The 24,456-nt window shown below is 51.3% G+C and overlaps 1 non-coding gene across 1 annotated transcript; it reads left to right on the top strand.

Moving 5' to 3' along the window:
- Window positions 1-5,612: 5,612 nt before the first annotated feature.
- Window positions 5,613-5,685, top strand: Trnat-agu (transfer RNA threonine (anticodon AGU)). The gene has a single exon. It is a non-coding gene; the product is annotated as a tRNA-Thr (tRNA).
- Window positions 5,686-24,456: the final 18,771 nt, after the last annotated feature.

The following is a 24,456-nucleotide window of genomic DNA, read 5'->3' as shown; positions in this document are numbered from 1 at the left end:
GGTTCAACGCTGGTCGACCACTCTCCACATGTCGTAGACGCTCGAGTCACGGCCCGGGGGTTAAAAAGAAGGTCCCCTTCACCCCGAGTAGTCCGAGTGGCGCTGGCCAACACCCCCAAGCACAGGAAACAAAAACACCTGAACATAAATACCCCAGAAAGTGGAGGCCAAAGTAGCCCCGCCGGTAGCGTAGTGGTTATCGCACCAGACCGGTATTCTGGAGGTCGTGGGTTCGGATCCCACCTGGCGGGCATTTTGTCTCCACTTTCTTATTTTCCAAATTCTTTATCTTGAGCTACTACATCCTCCCCTTTGCTTTCCGAGGTCTTCTTGACTGCCAATTCTTAGTTTCTGTCTTATTTTCAACGAGCCCCTCATTTCCAATTCTGATTCGCTACATGCTTCGCGAGGGCCTCTGTTCTGGCAGTCTTGGTGCCCTAGGGAGCTTAAGAGGGTTCAACGCTGGTCGACCACTCTCCACATGTCGCAGCCGCTCGAGTCAAGGCCCGGGGGTTAAAAAGAAGGTCCCCTTCACCCCGAGTAGTCCGAGTGGCGCTGGCCAACACCCCCAAGCGCAGGAAACAAAAACACGTGAACATAAATACCCCAGAAAGTGGAGGCCAAAGTAGCCCCGCCGGTAGCGTAGTGGTTATCGCACCAGACCGGTATTCTGGCGGTCGTGGGTTCGGATCCCACCTGGCGGGCATTTTGTCTCCAGTTTTTTATTTTCCAAATTCTTTATCTTGAGCTACTACATCCTCCCTTTTGCTTTCCGAGGTCTTCTTGACTGCCAATTCTTAGTTTCTGTCTTATTTTCAACGAGCCCCTCATTTCCTATTCTGATTCGCTACCTGCTTAGCGAGGGCCTCTGTTCTGGCAGTCTTGGTGCCCTAGGGAGCTTAAGAGGGTTCAACGCTGGTCGACCACTCTCCACATGTCGTAGACGCTCGAGTCACGGCCCGGGGGTTAAAAAGAAGGTCCCCTTCACCCCGAGTAGTCTGAGTGGCGCTGGCCAATACCCCCAAGCGCAGGAAACAAAAACACCTGAACATAAATACCCCAGAAAGTGGAGGCCAAAGTAGCCCCGCCGGTAGCGTAGTGGTTATCGCACCAGACCGGTATTCTGGAGGTCGTGGGTTCGGATCCCACCTGGCGGGCACTTTGTCTCCACTTTTTTATTTTCCAAATTCTTTATCTTGAGCTACTACATCCTCCCCTTTGCTTTCCGAGGTCTTCTTGACTGCCAATTCTTAGTTTCTGTCTTATTTTCAACGAGCCCCTCATTTCCTATTCTGATTCGCTACCTGCTTAGCGAGGGCCTCTGTTCTGGCAGTCTTGGTGCCCTAGGGAGCTTAAGAGGGTTCAACGCTGGTCGACCACTCTCCACATGTCGTAGACGCTCGAGTCACGGCCCGGGGGTTAAAAAGAAGGTCCCCTTCACCCCGAGTAGTCTGAGTGGCGCTGGCCAATACCCCCAAGCGCAGGAAACAAAAACACCTGAACATAAATACCCCAGAAAGTGGAGGCCAAAGTAGCCCCGCCGGTAGCGTAGTGGTTATCGCACCAGACCGGTATTCTGGAGGTCGTGGGTTCGGATCCCACCTGGCGGGCATTTCGTCTAAACTTTTTTATTTTCCAAATTCTTTATCTTGAGCTACTACATCCTCCCCTTTGCTTTCCGAGGTCTTCTTGACTGCCAATTCTTACTTTCTGTCTTATTTTCAACGAGCCCCTCATTTCCTATTCTGATTCGCTACCTGCTTAGCGAGGGCCTCTGTTCTGGCAGTCTTGGTGCCCTAGGGAGCTGAAGAGGGTTCAACGCTGGTCGACCACTCTCCACATGTCGTAGACGCTCGAGTCAAGGCCCGGAGGTTAAAAAGAAGGTCCTCTTCACCCCGAGTAATCCGAGTGGCGCTGGTAACACCCCCAAGCGCAGGAAACAAAAAGACGTGAACATAAATACCCCAGAAAGTGGAGGCTAAAGTAGCCCCGCCGGTAGCGTAGTGGTTATCCCACCAGACCGGTATTCTGGAGGTCGCGGGTTGGGATCCCACCTGGCGGGCATTTTGTCTCCACTTTCTTATTTTCCAAATTCTTTATCTTGAGCTACTACATCCTCCCCTTTGCTTTCCGAGGTCTTCTTGACTGCCAATTCTTAGTTTCTGTCTTATTTTCAACGAGCCCCTCATTTCCTATTCTGATTCGCTACCTGCTTAGCGAGGGCCTCTGTTCTGGCAGTCTTGGTGCCCTAGGGAGCTTAAGAGGGTTCAACGCTGGTCGACCACTCTCCACATGTCGTAAACGCTCGAGTCACGGCCCGGGGGTTAAAAAGAAGGTCCCCTTCACCCCGAGTAGTCCGAGTGGAGCTGGCCAACACCCCCAAGCGGAGGAAACAAAAACACCTGAACATAAATACCCCAGAAAGTGGAGGCCAAAGTAGCCCCGCCGGTAGCGTAGTGGTTATCGCACCAGACCGGTATTCTGGAGGTCGTGGGTTCGGATCCCACCTGGCGGGCATTTTTTCTCCACTTTTTTATTTTCCAAATTATTTATCTTGATCTACTACATCCTCCCCTTTGCTTTCCGAGGTCTTCTTGACTGCCAATTCTTATTTTCTGTCTTATTTTCAACGAGCCCCTCATTTCCTATTCTGATTCGCTACCTGCTTAGCGAGGGCCTCTGTTCTGGCAGTCTTGGTGCCCTAGGGAGCTTAAGAGGGTTCAACGCTGGTCGACCACTCTCCACATGTCGTAGACGCTCGAGTCACGGCCCGGGGGTTAAAAAGAAGGTCCCCTTCACCCAGAGTAGTCCGAGTGGCGCTGGCCAACACCCCCAAGCGCAGGAAAAAAAAACACCTGAACATAAATACCCCAGAAAGTGGAGGCCAAAGTAGCCCCGCCGGTAGCGTAGTGGTTATCGCACCAGACCGGTATTCTGGAGGTCGTGGGTTGGGATCCCACCTGGCGGGCATTTTGTCTCCACTTTCTTATTTTCCAAATTCTTTATCTTGAGCTACTACATCCTCCCCTTTGCTTTCCGAGGTCTTCTTGACTGCCAATTCTTACTTTCTGTCTTATTTTCAACGAACCCCTCATTTCCTATTCTGATTCGCTACCTGATTAGCGAGGGCCTCTGTTCTGGCAGTCTTGGTGCCCTAGGGAGCTTAAGAGGGTTCAACGCTGGTCGACCACTCTCCACATCTCGTAGACGCTCGAGTCACGGCCCGGGGGTTAAAAAGAAGGTCCCCTTCACCCCGAGTAGTCCGAGTGGCGCTGGCCAACACCCCCAAGCGCAGGCAACAAAAACACCTGAACATAAATACCCCAGAAAGTGGAGGCCGAAGTAGCCCCGCCGGTAGCGTAGTGGTTATCGCACCAGACCGGTATTCTGGAGGTCGTGGGCTCGGATCCCACCTGGCGGGCATTTTGCCTCCACTTTCTTATTTTCCAAATTCTTTATCTTGAGCTACTACATCCTCCCCTTTGCTTTCCGAGGTCTTCTTGACTGCCAATTCTTACTTTCTGTCTTATTTTCAACGAGCCCCTCATTTCCTATTCTGATTCGCTACCTGCTTAGCGAGGGCCTCTCTTCTGGCAGTCTTGGTGCCCTAGGGAGCTTAAGAGGGTTCAACGCTGGTCGAGCACTCTCCACATGTCGTAGACGCTCGAGTCAAGGCCCGGGGGTTAAAAAGAAGGTCCCCTTCACCCCGAGTAATCCGAGTGGCGCTGGCTAACACCCCCAAGCGCAGGAAACAAAAAGACGTGAACATAAATACCCCAGAAAGTGGAGGCTAAAGTAGCCCCGCCAGTAGCGTAGTGGTTATCCCACCAGACAGGTATTCTGGACGTCGTGGGTTGGGATCCCACCTGGCGGGCATTTTTTCTCCACTTTCTTATTTTCCAAATTCTTTATGTTGTGCTACTACATCCTCCCCTTTGCTTTCCGAGGTCTTCTTGACTGCCAATTCTTAGTTTCTGTCTTATTTTCAACGAGCCCCTCATTTCCTATTCTGATTCGCTACCTGCTTAGCGAGGGCCTCTGTTCTGGCAGTCTTGGTGCCCTAGGGAGCTTAAGAGGGTTCAACGCTGGTCAACCACTCTCCACATGTCGTAGACGCTCGAGTCACGGCCCGGGGATTAAAAAGAAGGTCCCCTTCACCCCGAGTAGTCCGAGTGGCGCTGGCCAACACCCCCAAGCGCAGGAAACAAAAACACCTGAACATAAATACCCCAGAAAGTGGAGGCCAAAGTAGCCCCGCCGGTAGCGTAGTGGTTATCGCACCAGACCGGTATTCTGGAGGTCGTGGGTTGGGATCCCACCTGGCGGGCATTTTGTCTCCACTTTCTTATTTTCCAAATTCTTTATCTTGAGCTACTACATCCTCCCCTTTGCTTTCCGAGGTCTTCTTGACTGCCAATTCTTACTTTCTGTCTTATTTTCAACGAACCCCTCATTTCCTATTCTGATTCGCTACCTGATTAGCGAGGGCCTCTGTTCTGGCAGTCTTGGTGCCCTAGGGAGCTTAAGAGGGTTCAACGCTGGTCGACCACTCTCCACATGTCGTAGACGCTCGAGTCACGGCCCGGGGGTTAAAAAGAAGGTCCCCTTCACCCCGAGTAGTCCGAGTGGCGCTGGCCAACACCCCCAAGCGCAGGCAACAAAAACACCTGAACATAAATACCCCAGAAAGTGGAGGCCGAAGTAGCCCCGCCGGTAGCGTAGTGGTTATCGCACCAGACCGGTATTCTGGAGGTCGTGGGCTCGGATCCCACCTGGCGGGCATTTTGCCTCCACTTTCTTATTTTCCAAATTCTTTATCTTGAGCTACTACATCCTTCCCTTTGCTTTCCGAGGTCTTCTTGACTGCCAATTCTTACTTTCTGTCTTATTTTCAACGAGCCCCTCATTTCCTATTCTGATTCGCTACCTGCTTAGCGAGGGCCTCTCTTCTGGCAGTCTTGGTGCCCTAGGGAGCTTAAGAGGGTTCATCGCTGGTCGAGCACTCTCCACATGTCGTAGACGCTCGAGTCAAGGCCCGGGGGTTAAAAAGAAGGTCCCCTTCACCCCGAGTAATCCGAGTGGCGCTGGCTAACACCCCCAAGCGCAGGAAAAAAAAGACGTGAACATAAATACCCCAGAAAGTGGAGGCTAAAGTAGCCCCGCCGGTAGCGTAGTGGTTATCCCACCAGACAGGTATTCTGGAGGTCGTGGGTTGGGATCCCACCTGGCGGGCATTTTTTCTCCACTTTCTTATTTTCCAAATTCTTTATGTTGTGCTACTACATCCTCCCCTTTGCTTTCCGAGGTCTTCTTAACTGCCAATTCTTAGTTTCTGTCTTATTTTCAACGAGCCCCTCATTTCCTATTCTGATTCGCTACCTGCTTAGCGAGGGCCTCTGTTCTGGCAGTCTTGGTGCCCTAGGGAGCTTAAGAGGGTTCAACGCTGGTCGACCACTCTCCACATGTCGTAGAGGCTCGAGTCACGGCCCGGGGGTTAAAAAGAAGGTCCCCTTCACCCCGAGTAGTCCGAGTGGCGCTGGCCAACACCCCCAAGCGCAGGAAACAAAAACACCTGAACATAAATACCCCAGAAAGTGGAGGCCAAAGTAGCTCCGCCGGTAGCGTAGTGGTTATCGCACCAGACCAGTATTCTGGAGGTCGTGGGTTCGGATCCCACCTGGCGGGCATTTTGTCTCCAGTTTTTATTTTCCAAATTTTTTATCTTGAGCTACTACATCCTCCCCTTTGCTTTCCGAGGTCTTCTTGACTGCCAATTCTTACTTTCTGTCTTATTTTCGACGAGCCCCTCATTTCCTATTCTGATTCGCTACCTGCTTAGCGAGGGCCTCTGTTCTGGCAGTCTTGGTGCCCTAGGGAGCTTAAGAGGGTTCAACGCTGGTCGACCACTCTCCACATGTCGTAGACGCTCCAGTCACGGCCCGGGGGTTAAAAAGAAGGTCCCCTTCACCCCGAGTAGTCCGAGTGGCGCTGGCCAACACCCCCAAGCACAGGAAACAAAAACACCTGAACATAAATACCCCAGAAAGTGGAGGCCAAAGTAGCCCCACCGGTAGCGTAGTGGTTATCGCACCAGACCGGTGTTCTGGAGGTCGTGGGTTCGGATTCCACCTGGCGGGCATTTTGTCTCCAGTTTTTATTTTCCAAATTTTTTATCTTGAGCTACTACATCTTCCCCTTTGCTTTCCGAGGTCTTCTTGACTGCCAATTCTTACTTTCTGTCTTATTTTCGACGAGCCCCTCATTTCCTATTCTGATTCGCTACCTGCTTAGCGAGGGCCTCTGTTCTGGCAGTCTTGGTGCCCTAGGGAGCTTAAGAGGGTTCAACGCTGGTCGACCACTCTCCACATGTCGTAGACGCTCGAGTCACGGCACGGGGGTTAAAAAGAAGGTCCCCTTCACCCCGAGTAGTCCGTTTGGCGCTGGCCAACACCCCCAAGCGCAGGAAACAAAAACACCTGAACATAAATACCCCAGAAAGTGGAGCCCAAAGTAGCCGCCGGTAGCGTAGTGATTATCGCACCAGACCGGTATTCTGGAGGTCGTGGGTTAGGATCCCACCTGGCGGGCATTTTGTCTCCACTTTCTTATTTTCCAAATTCTTTATCTTGAGCTACTACATCCTCCCCTTTGCTTTCTGAGGTCTTCTTGACTGCCAATTCTTAGTTTCTGTCTTATTTTCAACGAGCCCCTCATTTCCTATTCTGATTCGCTACCTGCTTTGCGAGGGCCTCTGTTCTGGCAGTCTTGGTGCCCTAGGGAGCTTAAGAGGGTTCAACGCTGGTCGACCACTCTCCACATGTCGTAGACGCTCGAGTCACGGCCCGGGGGTTAAAAAGAAGGTCCCCTTCACCCCGAGTAGTCCGAGTGGCGCTGGCCAACACCCCCAAGCGCAGGAAACAAAAACATCTGAACATAAATACCACAGAAAGTGGAGGCCAAAGTAGCCCCGCCGAATGCGTAGTGGTTATCGCACCAGACCGGTATTCTGGAGGTCGTGGGTTGGGATCCCAACTGGCGGGCTTTTGTCTCCACTTTCTTATTTTCCAAATTCTTTATCTTGAGCTACTACGTCCTCCCCTTTGCTTTCCGAGGTCTTCTTGACTGCCAGTTCTTAGTTTCTGTCTTATTTTCAACGAGCCCCTCATTTCCTATTCTGATTCGCTACCTGCTTAGCGAGGGCCTCTGTTCTGGCAGTCTTGGTGCCCTAGGGAGCTTAAGAGGGTTCAACGCTGGTCGACCACTCTCCACATCTCGTAGACGCTCGAGTCAAGGCCCGGGGGTTAAAAAGAAGGTCCCCTTCACCCCGAGTAGTCCGAGTGGCGCTGGCCAACACCCCCAAGCGCAGAAAACAAAAACACCTGAACATAAATACCCCAGAAAGTGGAGGCCAAAGTAGCCCCGCCGGTAGCGTAGTGGTTATCGCACCAGACCGGTATTCTGGAGGTTGTGGGTTCGGATCCCACCTGGCGGGCATTTTGTCTCCACTTTTTTATTTTCCAAATTCTTTATCTTGAGCTACTACATCCTCCCCTTTGATTTCCGAGGTCTTCTTGACTGCCAATTCTTAGTTTCTCTCTTATTTTCAACGATCCCCTCATTTCCTATTCTGATTCGCTACCTGCTTAGCAAGGGCCTCTGTTCTGGCAGTCTTGGTGCCCTAGGGAGCTTAAGAGGGTTCAACGCTGGTCGACACTCTCCACACGTCGTAGACGCTCGAGTCACGGCCCGGGGGTTAAAAAGAATGTCCACTTCACCCCGAGTAGTCCGAGTGGCGCTGGCCAACACCCCCAAGCGCAGGAAACAAAAACACCTGAACATAAATACCCCAGAAAGAGGAGGCCATAGTAGCCCCGCTGGTAGCGTAGTGGTTATCGCACCAGACCGGTATTCTGGAGGTCGTGGGTTCGGATCCCACCTGGCAGGCATTTTGTCTCCACTTTTTTATTTTCCAAATTCTTGATCTTGAGCTACTACATCCTCCCCTTTGCTTTCCGACGTCTTCTTGACTGCCAATTCTTAGTTTCTGTCTTATTTTCAACGAGCCCCTCATTTCCTATTTTGATTCACTACCTGCTTAGCGAGGGCCTCTGTTCTGGCAGTCTTGGTGCCCTAGGGAGCTTAAGAGGGTTCAACGCTGGTCGACCACTCTCCACATGTCGTAGACACTCGAGTCACGGCCCGGGGGTTAAAAAGAAGGTCCCCTTCACCCCGAGTAGTCCGAGTGGCGCTGGCCAACACCCCCAAGCGCAGGAAACAAAAACACCAGAACATAAATACCCCAGAAAGTGGAGGCCAAAGTAGCCCCGCCGGTAGCGTAGTGGTTATCGCACCAGACCGGTATTCTGGAGGTCGTGGGTTGGGATCCCACCTGGCGGGCATTTTGTCTCCACTTTCTTATTTTCCAAATTCTTTATCTTGAGCTACTACATCCTCCCCTTTGCTTTCCGAGGTCTTCTTGACTGCCAATTCTTAGTTTCTGTCTTATTTTCAACGAGCCCCTCATGTCCTAATCTGATTCGCTACATGCTTAGTGAGGGCCTCTGTTCTGGCAGTCTTGGTGCCCTAGGGAGCTTAAGAGGGTTCAACGCTGGTCGACCACTCTCCACATGTCGTAGACGCACGAGTCAGGGCCCGGGGGTTAAAAAGAAGGTCCCCTTCACCCCAAGTAGTCCGAGTGGCGCTGGCCAACACCCCCAAGCGCAGGAAATAAAAACACCTGAACATAAATACCCTAGAAAGTGGAGGCCAAAGTAGCCCCGCCGGTAGCGTAGTGGTTATCGCACCAGACCGGTATTCTGGAGGTCGTGGGTTCGGATCCCACCTGGCAGGCATTTTGTCTCCACTTTTTTATTTTCCAAATTCTTTATCTTGAGCTACTACATCCTCCCTTTTGCTTTCCGAGGTCTTCTTGACAGCCAATTCTTAGTTTCTGTCTTACTTTCAACGAGCCCCTCATTTCCTATTCTGATTCGCTACCTGCTTAGCGAGGGCCTCTGTTCTGGCAGTCTTGGTGCCCTAGAAAGCTTAAGAGGGTTCAACGCTGGTCGACCACTCTCCACATGTCGTAGACGCTCGAGTCACGGCCCGGGGGTTAAAAAGAAGGTCCCCTTCACCCAGAGTGTCCGAGTGGCGCTGGCCAACACCCCCAAGCGCAGGAAACAAAAACACCTGAACATAAATACCCCCGAGAGTGGAGGCCAAAGTAGCCCCGCCGGTAGCGTAGTGGTTATCGCACCAGACCGGTATTCTGGAGGTCGGTGGTTCGGATCCCACCTGGCGGGCATTTTGTCTCCACTTTTTTATTTTCCAAATTCTTTATCTTGATCTACTACATCCTCCCCTTTGCTTTCCGAGGTCTTCTTGACTGCCAATTCTTAGTTTCTGTCTTATTTTCAACGAGCCCCTCATTTCCTATTCTGATTCGCTACATGCTTAGCGAGGGCCTCTGTTCTGGCAGTCTTGGTGCCCTAGGGAGCTTAAGAGGGTTCAACGCTGGTCGACCACTCTCCACATGTCGTAGACGCTCGAGTCACGGCCCGGGGGTTAAAAAGAAGGTCCCCTTTACCCCAAGTAGTCCGAGTGGCGCTGGCCAACACCCCCAAGTGCAGGAAATAAAAACACCTGAACATAAATACCCCAGAAAGTGGAGGCCAAAGTAGCCCCGCCGGTAGCGTAGTGGTTATCGCACCAGACCGGTATTCTGGAGGTCGTGGGTTCGGATCCCACCTAGCAGGCATTTTGTCCCCTTTTTTATTTTCCAAATTCTTTATCTTGAGCTACTACATCCTCCCTTTTGCTTTCCGAGGTCTTCTTGACTGCCAATTCTTAGTTTCTGTCTTATTTTCAACGAGCCCCTCATTTCCTATTCTGATTCGCTACCTGCTTAGCGAGGGCCTCTGTTCTGGCAGTCTTGGTGCCCTAGGGAGCTTAAGAGGGTTCAACGCTGGTCGACCACTCTCCACATGTCGTAGACGCTCGAGTCAAGGCCCGGGGTTAAAAAGAAGGTCCCCTTCACCCCGAGTAGTCCGAGTGGCGCTGGCCAACACCCCCAAGTGCAGGAAACAAAAACACCAGAACATAAATACCCCAGAAAGTGGAGGCCAAAGTAGCCCCGCCGGTAGCGTAGTGGTTATCGCACCAGACCGGTATTCTGGAGGTCGTGGGTTCGGATCCCACCTGGCAGGCATTTTGTCTCCACTTTTTTATTTTCCAAATTCTTTATCTTGAGCTACTACATCCTCCCTTTTGCTTTCCGAGGTCTTCTTGACGGCCAATTCTTAGTTTCTGTCTTATTTTCAACGAGCCCCTCATTTCCTATTCTGATTCGCTACCTGCTTAGCGAGGGCCTCTGTTCTGGCAGTCTTGGTGCCCTAGGGAGCTTAAGAGGGTTCAACGCTGGTCGACCACTCTCCACATGTCGTAGACGCTCGAGTCACGGCCCGGGGGTTAAAAAGAAGGTCCCCTTCACCCAGAGTAGTCCGAGTGGCGCTGGCCAACTCCCCCAAGCGCAGGAAACAAAAACACCTGAACATAAATACCCCAGAAAGTGGAGGCCAAAGTAGCCCCGCCGGTAGCGTAGTGGTTATCGCACCAGACCGGTATTCTGGAGGTCGGTGGTTCGGATCCCACCTGGCGGGCATTTTGTCTCCACTTTTTTATTTTCCAAATTCTTCATCTTGAGCTACTACATCCTCCCCTTTGCTTTCCGAGGTCTTCTTGACTGCCAATTCTTACTTTCTGTCTTATTTTCAACGAGCCCCTCATTTCCTATTCTGATTCGCTACGTGCTTAGCGAGGGCCTCTGTTCTGGCAGTCTTGGTGCCCTAGGGAGCTTAAGAGGGTTCAACGCTGGTCGACCACTCTCCACATGTCGTAGACGCTCGAGTCACGGCCCGGGGGTTAAAAAGAAGGGCCCCTTCACCCCAAGTAGTCCGAGTGGCGCTGGCCAACACCCCCAAGTGCAGGAAATAAAAACACCTGAACATAAATACCCCAGAAAGTGGAGGCCAATGTAGCCCCGCCGGTAGCGTAGTGGTTATCGCACCAGACCGGTATTCTGGAGGTCGTGGGTTCGGATCCCACCTGGCAGGCATTTTGTCTCCACTTTTTTATTTTCCAAATTCTTTATCTTGAGCTACTACATCCTCCCTTTTGCTTTCCGAGGTCTTCTTGACAGCCAATTCTTAGTTTCTGTCTTATTTTCAACGAGCCCCTCATTTCCTATTCTGATTCGCTACCTGCTTAGCGAGGGCCTCTGTTCTGGCAGTCTTGGTGCCCTAGGGAGCTTAAGAGGGTTCAACGCTGGTCGACCAATTTCCAATTTATTTCCGTGTTCCCCTTTCCAAAAAAACAAGAAAAAAGGTGGGGAACAACACCCGCACCAGCAAAGCTATGGCAGGTTTGCAGCCAATCAGATATAAATGAATAGGGGCAAGCGCCCAAAATGCAAATTTCAAAAAAAAACAAATAGTCGAATAAGAAAAACACCAAAATACATGAAAATCACAACACGGAAAGAGCATGGGAGCACCACACTGCAGTTTGAAGAGGTCGTAAACTCTAACACATACAAATGCTAGAGGCAGTATCCGCATTTCCGAATTCAGGCAGTCTGTCTCCACCACAGAGTCCGGCTGCAGAGAAGCTCACCACGAAGAACAGCACGAATGCGATGATGTGAGGATGAGCACAAGCTGTCTAATTCAGCACAGGTAGCAAGCACTCACAGCACCTTAAAATCCATTAGGAGAGGCCACAAACTAGAACTGACAATCACAGAGGCTCGCACTACACCCACAAACAACACACATCGCTTCGGAGAGCATTTCATGAGCGCGGAACGTCCGGCATGTTCTTGCTCACAAAATCGACAAGCTCGATGAGGATTTGCACGGCCCGAGAAATGTCCAGGGCTTGTCGCAGATGTGGAGGTTCCAGAGGCAAGCGGACGACATGTTTAAGTCTGGTTATAATCGAGGCTGTCCTTGTGCAGTCCCGGAGGTAGTGGCTCACTGAAGAGGCAAGCTGTCCACAAAAACATCTGTTTTCAGGGAGCAAGTCGATCCTGTGGAAGTAGTGCGGGAAACGGCCATGTCCGGTAACTATGTGGGCGAGTCGTCTGGGCGGAGGAAAGCAGCGCGGTATAGCGAGCACGCTGGGAACCCAGCAAAACAACTCAGTGTCAGCGTTGTCGGTGTTCCATCGCTCCTGCCACTCTAACCGACCGGCCCTCAAAAATCTCTCCTTGACGATGGGCTTTGAGGCACGCGCCCCCACCTCTTCACCAATGGTCGCCGCAGCTTTGGCAACGAAGTCTGCAAGCTCGTTTCCCCACACCCCCGAGTGTCCAGGAACGTGAAACAGGAAAACGGCAACAGAGGAAACCAACAATCGATAGCTGTTCTGAATTTGGTGAATAGTGTCGGATGTGTTGAGGGGGTTTTCGAGAGCAAGGAGTAGGGATAAACAGTCAGTATAGACAAAAACAGTGTTCGAGGGCGTGTTATTTTGAAGGTAGAGGAATAGACGATGTAGAGCAATCGCTTCCGCATCATAGGAGCTTGTGGGAGGGCTAATCCGGAAGCGTTGGGTCGTTACTATACGGTCCGGAGCACTGAACACGACGAATGCGGCACCAGCAGATGTCATGGTGAAGGAACCGTCCGTATATGCGTGTAACCCTGGACTTGTAAAGAGTCGTGAAGCCGTTTGAGAGTCAATTCTGTTATGCGGGATTCCCAAACGAAGAGCAGGATGACAGCACGTCCAGTCTAGAGGGTGGTCCACCTCCGTTGGAGAAACACGTGTATTGGGTAAATCAACAGGCCGTTTAAGGTGAAACAAATTGAAAAGACGTGTTTCAATGTCTAAAAGGATGGACAAGGGAAGTGAATTGGCCAACACCTCTAGCGCTGCGGTACGGGTGGTCGTGTAAGCGCCAGTCACTACAAAAAGCGGAGAGCGCATCAAGGAGTGAATCTTTGCCTTAAGCGAATAATGCTGCCGGTCACCCCACCATGCCGGTGCTGCATAAGTGATGGCTGGCAGAATAATGCGGTGGTAGAGGAGCCGGAGGTGGTTTCGGTCTAAAAACGAGTGCAACCTCGCAAATGCGATGAGTGCAGTACACATCTTTTCAACTCGGCCGCGGAGGTGATTCGCGTGGGCAACGAATGTCAAGTGCCTGTCAAAGACAACTCCCAGTAGCTTTAATTCTGTGACCTGCTGCAATGTTGTTCCGCCCAGCTTGATTGTCGGCTTCCGCTGCGCTCCCCGCTCTCCCCTAGAAATCAGGAGGCAAGTACATTTGGTGGGATTGAGTTGCAGCTTAGCCGTGCGTGTCCATTTTGACACTTGCTCAAGGGTCTCATTGGCAAGATGCTCAATGGCCCGCCGCGTCTTACCCTTGACTACAACGACCGTGTCGTCAGCGTAAGCTTGCAGATGCACATCCGGCGATACAGGAAGGCAGAGTAGGTCGTGGATCACAATATTCCAGAGTAGGGGACTGAGCGGCGAGCCTTGCGGGCTGCCTCTCACGGTTTGCGCCTGCACGCACCCAGCATAGCCATTGTAATGAACCACCCTGTGGTGCAAAAATGACTGGAGCAGGCTATAAATGTTCGAAGGGCACCCGTGTGTTCGCAAAAAGTGCAGCAAATACGGGTGCCAGATAGAATCAAATGCCCCCTTGAAATCCAAAGATATAAGGAGGACCAATGATCCTTCGTCACGCCAAGCCTGAAGGCGCGAGCACAGAGAGTGGAGCGCCGAGGTGGTACTTTGTCCTTGCTTAAAGCCGTACTGGTTCACGTGTAGCAGACCCGACTCGTGTAGAAAGAAGTAAAGGCGTCCATTGAGCATGCGCTCCAAAAGCTTGCCAAGCAAGGACGAAATACAGATGGTCCTGTATGATGAAGGATCATCTGGAGGCCGGTTTGGTTTTAGCAGAAACGTCACCCTCGCTTCCTTCCACACTGACGGAAAATGACCAAGAGTGAGGCACGCATTGAATAAGGTAAGCAGAAATGAAGAAGTTCATCCGACCAGGAGGGTCAACATATTACCGGTTATGCCGTCGGGTCCAGGAGCTGATTTGAGATTTATATTTCGAGCAGCTGATCGAAGTTCATGCCAGGTGAATGCATAGTCTTGAGATGCCTGAACGTACGGAACTTGTACAATCAGTGTCCTCAAAGCTCGATGAGCGAGGGTGTCATGTCGGTGGTCGTCAGCCGGCAGAAGAGTTCTAAATAGCAGGGCTGCAGATTCCAAGGTGGAGGAGGTAGTTGAATCGTCGGGAGCGCGGAGAGGGGGCAACACGGAAGGTGAAGTGAACTTATGAAACGCAATTTTGAAAGGGACGCCGAATAAGTTCTTCTGGGATGTGTTGGTGAATTTTCTTCTAACAACTTCATTCTTGGCTTTCTCAATGTGACGCCTGTACTGACCTAGCGATCTGTAATAGCAGAATCTGAGGTCTGCACGAAGTAGCGGATGACGACACGCTTGATACTTGCGCCGCAAAGATCTCACGAACGACCGTTCCCTCGCCAGATCATCCGACCACCATGCATTGCCCTTGTGTGGTTTAGGAACACTTTCGAATCTCTTCCGCAGTCGGGCCATTTTTTCATAAAACGTGTTAACGGTGTCTTCCAACTTCTGTGGAGATTCGATGCTGTTGAAAGGCACTGTTTCAAACCAAGGATCCTGGACAAGATCCTCGACCAAACGTGACTCAGAAGCCTTTGTCAGTCGCTTCCTTTGTGCAACGGGGGCATCTTCCATGCCAAAGACAACGTAACGGTGGTCGGAAAGCGTCGGAGTATCCCGAACTTCCCAGAAAACTCTGGAAGACCAAGCCGTTCCACTCGCCAAAGTGACGTCAATCCACGTTTGGGAGTATTCGGTGGCAAAAGTCGGAAGGGAGTTCGGGTCATTCAAAATTTTAAGTTGACGGGAATGAACAAACTGCGACAACTGCTGTCCTCTCGCATTCAATACATCACCCCCCCAAAGGGGGTTTCTAGCATTAAAATCACCAGCAATGACCACATTGTCAGCGTTGTTGCTGTCCAAAAGGGAACCAACGGAAGAAAGGATATGGTCTAGAGCCACAGATGGCGCAGCGTACACTCCTATAAAGAGTATTGACAGGTTAGGCGCGTTTAAAGTGAGGGCGATCACGAAAGGCGACACGTGAATGGGAAACAGGTCCAAAGATACATTTCGGGAAACAACCATGCAACGCGGCGTTTGGGCATGGTGAAATTTAAACCACCGAGGCGGAATGCCTGGCACAGTCCCACCTCTAACATACGGGTCGGAAACCACTGCGAAGTCAATGTTTGTGGCTTCCATATATGAGACGAAATGTTCAGTTGCAGCGCGAGTGTGGTCAAGGTTTGCTTGAAGAAAACGTAGTGATGCCAGTTGTGAGGTGAAATTAAGTTGAGCCGGTAATTTGGGAAGCGTGCAGAGTGTCCTCGTAAATGGTTTTGGCGCGAAGTCTTGCAATGCGAGCTGTCAAGACCTGGCAGCACGGCGCATTAAAGGTGTGGTTGAAACGATCTTTCCCAGAAGCACGACACTCCCGGCACACCACGTTGTTCTTAATTTCTAGGTTGCAAGCATCTGCCGTGTGCGCCTCTGCGCAATACGGACAGCTTACACGTTCACTTGGGCATCGGGTTGCCACATGGCCGTAAGAGCAGCATTTCTGGCAGGCCGCAACGTAGAAATTCTCCTTAATGGTGCAGGATGTCCAGCCTATCAAGAGTCGGTCCTGGTCTTTGAGTACTTTGTATACCGATGGAGAGACCTCAATTATGTGCACATTGTTGCCAGCACGATCCCTGAAGTAGGTCCGATGATGGAAGCCCTCCTCAGGAATGTCCAAGTTGTTGCGCGCGTTTAGTTTAGCCCGCAAGATTCCGGGAACAATGCTGGGGTCGACGCCAGAAATCTTGAATTGCGGAAGGCGACGTGGAGGCCGGGTAACCCTGAGTGCAGTTTTAATTTGTGCATTTGAAGAAATCGCCTTTTCTAGATTGTCGATCGACTCGCGGTCGGCAGAGACAACAGTGAGACCCGAGCGAGATGGAATGAGCTTCACCTGTTTAACCCCTATCCCCGAGGGGTCGTTACCGAATGTTGATTTCAGCAATGTTATGGTGTCAGGACCTGGATTTGCTGACGGATGAATCGGGGTCACGAAAAGGACATGGTTGGGGTTGTTTGCATAGGACATGTACGGCTGTGAACCATAAGAACCAGAACGTTGAGGTGCGGTGGGAGCGGACAGCGGAGCTGCGAAGTGGGCAGAGGTAGTCTCTGTGGCGTGGTTAGGGCCCTGTAGGATTTGCACAAACGTTGGCTGGCTGGCCTGAGGTGGCGCCACGCCATCAGGAGCGGAATATGAATCCTGGTGGCGCCTATCTTCAGAGACCTGCTTGCGTAGTTCTTCAATGCACCCTTCTGCCCGGGCAAGATCAGTCTGCAAACCCACAACCGTGGCTTGCATAGCAAAAAATAAGCCCATCACCTTTTCTCGCACAACTACCGGCACCTTATAATGATTGTCCGAGAGGCAACTCAAAAGCTCCTTCCCAATTTGCGTGGTGTCCCGAGAGTCTGCGGCCATCAAATCTTCATTTGTCCGCGGTAAGCGGTGTTGAGAGCTACCAGGGGGATTTTCCACGACATCTTGATGCGGATCATGAGGGAGATTGTCCGTGGTTATGAGGGAATGATCCGAGCCATGACTGCTGAGTCCCTCTGCTGGTGTCTCGTTACATTCCTCAGCATGAGCAGAAGTTTGGGATAACGCAGATCGAAGCGTTTCCTGGCGCACAGTCCTTGTTGCTCGATTTAAAAGCTCCATCACTAGCCAACTGTATAGCGGTGGTGGGGTAGCAGAGGGTATTGCAAACAACGGCTGCTAAGCCTAACTGCCGATTTCAGTCAATAAAAACCTAACAGCCGACAATTCGCACTAGCAGCCACTCACCCGCTTGACTGCAGACGTTCATATTCTTGATGCATAGGCCGGATAAAACAGAGAACCGGTATAATATCCAGGAAAGGTCGCACCAGCGCCGAGCACAAAATTCGTGACTTCTTCGTCGTTTGCCTCGGGCCAAAACCCGAGGCAAACGACGAAGAAGTCACGACGCTGGTCGACCACTCTCCACATGTCGTAGACGCTCGAGTCACGGCCCGGGGGTTAAAAAGAAGGTCCCCTTCACCCAGAGTAGTCCGAGTGGCGCTGGCCAACACCCCCAAGCGCAGGAAACAAAAACACCTGAACATAAATACCCCAGAAAGTGGAGGCCAAAGTAGCCCCGCCGGTAGCGTAGTGGTTATCGCACCAGACCGGTATTCTGGAGGTCGGTGGTTCGGATCCCACCTGGCGGGGATTTTGTCTCCACTTTTTTATTTTCCAAATTCTTTATCTTGAGCTACTACATCCTCCCCTTTGCTTTCCGAGGTCTTCTTGACTGCCAATTCTTACTTTCTGTCTTATTTTCAACGAGCCCCTCATTTCCTATTCTGATTCGCTACGTGCTTAGCGAGGGCCTCTGTTCTGGCAGTCTTGGTGCCCTAGGGAGCTTAAGAGGGTTCAACGCTGGTCGACCACTCTCCACATGTCGTAGACGCTCGAGTCAAGGCCCGGGGTTAAAAAGAAGGTCCCCTTCACCCCGAGTAGTCCGAGTGGCGCTGGCCAACACCCCCAAGCGCAGGAAACAAAAACACCAGAACATAAATACCCCAGAAAGTGGAGGCCAAAGTAGCCGCCGGTAGCGTAGTGGTTATCGCACCAGACCGGTATTCTTGAGGTCGTGGGTTGGGATCCCACCTGGCGGGCATTTTGTCTCCACTTTCTTATTTTCCAAATTCTTTATCTTGAGCTACTACATCCTCCCCTTTGCTTTCCGAGGTCTTCTTGACTGCCAATTCTTAGTTTCTGTCTTATTTTCAACAAGCCCCTCATTTCTTATTCTGATTCGCTACATGCTTAGCGAGGGCCTCTGTTCTGGCAGTCTTGGTGCCCTAGGGAGCTTAAGAGGGTTCAACGCTGGTCGACCACTCTCCACATGTCGTAGACGCTCGAGTCAAGGCCCGGGGGTTAAAAAGAAGGTCCCCTTCACCCCGAGTAGTCCGAGTGGCGCTGGCCAACATCCCCAAGCACAGGAAACAAAAACACCTGAACATAAATACCCCAGAAAGTGGAGGCCAAAGTAGCCCCGCCGGTAGCGTAGTGGTTATCGCACCAGACCGGTATTCTGGAGGTCTTGGGTTGGGATCCCACCTGGCGGGCATTTTGTCTCCACTTTCTTATTTTCCAAATTCTTTATCTTGAGCTACTACATCCTCCCCTTTGCTTTCCGAGGTCTTCTTGACTGCCAATTCTTAGTTTCTGTCTTATTTTCAACGAGCCCCTCATTTCCTATTCTGATTCGCTACATGCTTAGCGAGGGCCTCTGTTCTGGCAGTCTTGGTGCCCTAGGGAGCTTAAGAGGGTTCAACGCTAGTCGACCACTCTCCACATGTCGTAGACGCTCGAGTCACGGCCCGGGGGTTAAAAAGAAGGTCCCCTTCACCCCAAGTAGTCCGAGTGGCGCTGGCCAACACCCCCAAGCGCAGGAAATAAAAACACCTGAACATAAATACCCTAGAAAGTGGAGGCCAAAGTAGCCCCGCCGGTAGCGTAGTGGTTATCGCACCAGACCGGTATTCTGGAGGTCGTGGGTTCGGATCCCACCTGGCAGGCATTTTGTCTCCACTTTTTTATTTTCCAAATTCTTTATCTTGAGCTACTACATCCTCCCTTTTGCTTTCCGAGGTCTTCTTGACGGCCAATTCTTAGTTTCTGTCTTATTTTCAACGAGCCCCTCATTTCCTATTCTGATTCGCTACCTGCTTAGCGAGGGCCTCTGTTCTGGCAGTCTTGGTGCCCTAGGGAGCTTAAGAGGGTTCAACGCTGGTCGACCACTCTCCACATGTCGTAGACGCTCGAGTCACGGCCCGGGGGTTAAAAAGAAGGTCCCCTTCACCCAGAGTAGTCCGAGTGGCGCTGGCCAACACCCCCAAGCGCAGGAAACAAAAACACCTGAACATAAATACCCCAGAAAGTGGAGGCCAAAGTAGCCCCGCCGGTAGCGTAGTGGTTATCGCACCAGACCGGTATTCTGGAGGTCGGTGGTTCGGATCCCACCTGGCGGGCATTTTGTCTCCACTTTTTTATTTTCCAAATTCTTCATCTTGAGCTACTACATCCTCCCCTTTGCTTTCCGAGGTCTTCTTGACTGCCAATTCTTACTTTCTGTCTTATTTTCAACGAGCCCCTCATTTCCTATTCTGATTCGCTACGTGCTTAGCGAGGGCCTCTGTTCTGGCAGTCTTGGTGCCCTAGGGAGCTTAAGAGGGTTCAACGCTGGTCGACCACTCTCCACATGTCGTAGACGCTCGAGTCAAGGCCCGGGGGTTAAAAAGAAGGTCCCCTTCACCCCGAGTAATCCGAGTGGCGCTGGCTAACACCCCCAAGCGCAGGAAACAAAAAGACGTGAACATAAATACTCCAGAAAGTGGAGGCTAAAGTAGCCCCGCCGGTAGCGTATTGGTTATCCCACCAGACCGGTATTCTGGAGGTCGTGGGTTGGGATCCCCCCTGGCGGGCATTTTTTCTCCACTTTCTTATTTTCCAAATTCTTTATCTTGAGCTACTACATCCTCCCTTTCGCTTTCCGAGGTCTTCTTGACTGCCAATTCTTACTTTCTGTCTTATTTTCAACGAGCCCCTCATTTCCTATTCTGATTCGCTACCTGCTTAGCGAGGGCCTCTGTTCTGGCAGTCTTGGTGCCCTAGGGAGCTTAAGAGGGTTCAACGCTGGTCGACCACTCTCCACATGTCGTAGACGCTCGAGTCACGGCCCGGGGGTTAAAAAGATGGTCCCCTTCACCCCGAGTAGTCCGAGTGGCGCTGGCCAACACCCCCAAGCGCAGGAAACAAAAACACCTGAACATAAATACCCCAGAAAGTGGAGGCCAAAGTAGCCCCGCCGGTAGCGTAGTGGTTATCGCACCAGACCGGTATTCTGGAGGTCGGTGGTTCGGATCCCACCTGGCGGGCATTTTGTCTCCACTTTTTTATTTTCCAAATTCTTCATCTTGAGCTACTACATCCTCCCCTTTGCTTTCCGAGGTCTTCTTGACTGCCAATTCTTACTTTCTGTCTTATTTTCAACGAGCCCCTCATTTCCTATTCTGATTCGCTACGTGCTTAGCGAGGGCCTCTGTTCTGGCAGTCTTGGTGCCCTAGGGAGCTTAAGAGGGTTCAACGCTGGTCGACCACTCTCCACATGTCGTAGACGCTCGAGTCAAGGCCCGGGGGTTAAAAAGAAGGTCCCCTTCACCCCGAGTAATCCGAGTGGCGCTGGCTAACACCCCCAAGCGCAGGAAACAAAAAGACGTGAACATAAATACTCCAGAAAGTGGAGGCTAAAGTAGCCCCGCCGGTAGCGTAGTGGTTATCCCACCAGACCGGTATTCTGGAGGTCGTGGGTTGGGATCCCCCCTGGCGGGCATTTTTTCTCCACTTTCTTATTTTCCAAATTCTTTATCTTGAGCTACTACATCCTCCCTTTCGCTTTCCGAGGTCTTCTTGACTGCCAATTCTTACTTTCTGTCTTATTTTCAACGAGCCCCTCATTTCCTATTCTGATTCGCTACCTGCTTAGCGAGGGCCTCTGTTCTGGCAGTCTTGGTGCCCTAGGGAGCTTAAGAGGGTTCAACGCTGGTCGACCACTCTCCACATGTCGTAGACGCTCGAGTCACGGCCCGGGGGTTAAAAAGATGGTCCCCTTCACCCCGAGTAGTCCGAGTGGCGCTGGCCAACACCCCCAAGCGCAGGAAACAAAAACACCTGAACATAAATACCCCAGAAAGTGGAGGCCAAAGTAGCCCCGCCGGTAGCGTAGTGGTTATCGCACCAGACCGGTATTCTGGAGGTCGTGGGTTCGGATCCCACCTGGCGGGCATTTTGTCTCCACTTTTTTATTTTCCAAATTCTTTATCTTGAGCTACTACATCCTCCCCTTAGCCTTCCGAGGTCTTCTTGACTGCCAAATCTTACTTTCTCTCTTATTTTCAACGAGCCCCTGATTTCCTATTCTGATTCACTATATATATATATATATATATATATATATATATATATATATATATATATATATATATATTTATAACAGTGGTGCAGGGCTTGGCAGCTGAATAGTATATTAAATTAGAGTCACCACGAAAAACAACAATATTTAATACGACGTTTTGGCTGGGAACCAGCCTTTTTCAAGTGAAGTACATAGGTCGAATACAGGGTACATGTAGGCTCGCAGGGAGCGCTGTGAGCACGTGGACCCATTATTTCAAAAGTGTACAAGAAGGAAGTACAGCAAGAAACAAGTGGAAAGAAACGTACTGCACGACTGGGCGCGCAGGTAATCTATCTCAATATACAACGCGGCGAAAAGCAAAATCGAGGCACTTAGGAAGCGTGTTTCCTTCAGCCGCCCACCCACGCACAGCATTATTAAGAAAAGTAAACAAATAAGGAAGGGGTACTGGGCAATTCACTCCAAAGGAGCGGAAACAACCTACCGCATAAGGCGGAAGCATAGAATCGACAATTAGTCATCCGGACACTGGGGGACGCAAAATGGCAGAAGGCGACGTTGAAGTTCAAGAATGCAGGCGGGAGGATTAGCGAGGGGGCCGCGTCCTCAAAGGAAAATGCCGCCGCTTCCCCAGGAGACCAGATAATAGCCACAAATGGCTTATCCGCGGCCCGCATCCCGGGCACAAGGCGGACAATGACGACCCCTCGAAGGGCCCCGACGCCGACAGAGGTGTGCGCGAGCAAACCAAGAAGAGCGCAGGTCGTTTGAGGATTTTGAGAAACGACACACAAGGCAGGAAATAAACAAAGAAACAGCACACAGAAAAAAGCAGTTGAAGGAGCCCCCGGCCACGGAGCAAGATATAAAGAGGAGCGCCGACTGTGGCCCAGAAAAATTATTTTGCTTGGGCCGATAATGTCCACGCGCCGCCGGCCGCCCAGCTTTCCCTTTGCTCTCTTCCTCCTTCGTTTGCCCTCTCGTCGCTGTGCCTCTGTACATGGCTCTTCCCTTCTTCGCACTTCCCAGAGGCGTCGTTTCTTTCGCAAAGACGCCTGTCGTATTAGCCTCGAGGACATACCGTGGCGCCACCTATGAGTGACGTCACTTGTAGGACGCCGAATCGTGTTGTCGTCTGCTACAACACATTTCCCGTGCGTATGCGGAAGCGTGTTTTTTTGTTGTGGCCACCGTCTCGCCCCCTCCTTGTGGATTTGATGCAAATTACCAAAAACGTTGTCTGTAAACCAAATAATTCGAGCAAGCAATCAGCAACTCGCTTGTTCCCGGCGACACCGCCGCGTTTAGGTACCATCGCGACCACAGCTACGCAGCCAGCTAACGTCAAGGACGATGCAACTGATGCCGAGAAAAGTGCGCTGTAAATTCATTATGAAATACTTGTGTCGGTACATGCGTGTGCAAGGAAACACATTGTAACAGCGACGGAAACGCGTCGCTCAATTATGATCTCGCCACGCGAACTGCTCGTATTGCCTGGTAAATGAATGACTACGCCAGAACGGTGATCGGATTGCTTCGCCGCACATGCTTAAAAGTATTGTTATGGTCTGTAGTTTGCCTTAATCAGTGCCTATTTCCCCTACGATGTTTTTATAGTCATGCCCGGATTTGATTAACGATTACTGCCGTAGCGTGTACTCTGCACGGCTGATGTTTACTTTCGCGACTTGTCCGCAATGTATGAACGGTATGAACTCGGGTTTTTAACGCCTTCGCGCGGGTCTGAACAAGGCTATATTTAGTTTTCGTTAGGTGTTCGGCGTGGTAATTTATAATTGCAGCGTGTTTTGTGTGTTTAAAGTGAGCCGGCCTTTCTCAAGCATCAATTTCGAAACTCACGACTGCTCACAGAAGGCGAGCCTGCGTACGAGGCGAGACACGTCGTTAATGATTTCGGGTAATTGGGGAGATTTAGAATGGAGAGCCGAGCGTTGGGGGCCCCCAAGAAGTTAGCAGAACCCAAACGCAACACGCGCGTGCGCGAAGGGAGGGCCTTCAACAGCTCGCAGCCGGCTTCGGATGCGCGTAATCGGATGTTGAGAACTTTAGGCTTGGCGTCGCAGAATATATTTCATCGCCGTTAGAGTTGCGAGTGACAGCCCCTTATAAAACGTTTCACCGCGCTGGAAACTCTGTAAGCGCGGTGATTTCCGTTGAAGCGATCGACGATCAAGATACCTGCACGGCCTCGGCCGATTCTTGCGCGCAAGCATAGCCATCCTTCGGCCGCTCGCCTCACCGGCGTGAACGGGCCGGCGCTGCCGGGACCGACCTCCGCGTCCGGTCGGCGTAAATCGCGGCAGATATTTGAGCATCGCTTTGAAAACCACAGCTGATGACACTACCTATCAGAATTTTTCATCACACTAACATCCACTTTCACCAATCTGTAACCTCTTTGTTGTTGTTGCTGCCGCGAGCTGCGTCGGTTTGAGCCGCACTGTCGGCCGTGCGGGCAGGCACGGCGGGAGCGTGTGCTTCTGCGAACAGTTAACGCTTCACGATTTCCTGCTTTATACATTTCTTGCAAACAAGAGAAATCTAGAAACTTCACTCGGCGATCGCCGTAGTCCACATTGTTGATCGGGGAAACAAGCCGCTGCTTACGCTTCGGTCGCATACGTAGTACACCACCACGCTCATGGTGGTTGCGGGTAATCTACCACAGTTGATACGGTTATAAATTCCCCATGAGGTCGAACTGCGCTTGAAGCACTGAGAATTAACTTCAAACGAAGGAAAATAACATGAAAACACTTTTAGAACGCGCTTCCGAAGCGAAGTGTCACGCGCTGCAAGCCAACTACGGAGCAAGATAGGAACGGTGATCCTACAAGTGACGTCAAAACGATCGCAGCGCCGGCCTCTCCAGTGGTGGGCCTCGCGGCTAATGCCAGTCCTACTATGCAGGAGGAGTGCCTGCACGCGCGGAATTTAAACACCCGTGCGCAGCCGGAATAGACGGCGCAGATAATCGCACGCCACCGCATACATGGCGATCGCTTATTCCCTATCGGGGGGCGTTTATTCTGACATTATGAAGACCTGCGAAAAATATTGTACTAACCCAGCAGATGTAAGACGCAACTGAACGACGACGACTTTAGAATCACCAAAGAATGAGCAAGAGTAATATGAAACGCCCCAACATGCAGTCTAGCGTGATTCTGCTTACGAAAAACCGATGCAGCGCAAAAATTACAGTCTGTTGTTGGCCCGCTGTCCAGCCGCCTGCTTA

The sequence above is a fragment of the Haemaphysalis longicornis genome, unplaced genomic scaffold, assembly GCF_048455015.1.
Source record: "Haemaphysalis longicornis isolate Haplotype H1 unplaced genomic scaffold, Haemaphysalis longicornis Haplotype H1 scaffold_1, whole genome shotgun sequence".
In the NCBI taxonomy this organism is placed as follows: Eukaryota; Metazoa; Arthropoda; class Arachnida; order Ixodida; family Ixodidae; genus Haemaphysalis; species Haemaphysalis longicornis.
This window is presented reverse-complemented; position numbering and strand designations above follow the sequence as displayed.